The following is a 232-nucleotide window of genomic DNA, read 5'->3' as shown; positions in this document are numbered from 1 at the left end:
AACCAACCAACAGAATCGGGAACATAGCGTTAGCATTAACCAGAGGTAACATTAGCCAAAATGCAACAACAGCTAGCTCAAAAGCTAGCAGCAACCGACCGTAAACTTCCGGAATATGGGTCACATTGTATTTCAGACAATGGGCTGACAGTTAAGTAAAAAAGATGTCCCGAACAGCACATGTAGAACGAGTTGTTTAAGCTTTACTGAACGTCGTGATATAGCAAGCTAA

The sequence above is a fragment of the Etheostoma cragini genome, unplaced genomic scaffold, assembly GCF_013103735.1.
Source record: "Etheostoma cragini isolate CJK2018 unplaced genomic scaffold, CSU_Ecrag_1.0 ScbMSFa_176, whole genome shotgun sequence".
NCBI lineage: Eukaryota > Metazoa > Chordata > Actinopteri > Perciformes > Percidae > Etheostoma > Etheostoma cragini.
This window is presented reverse-complemented; position numbering follows the sequence as displayed.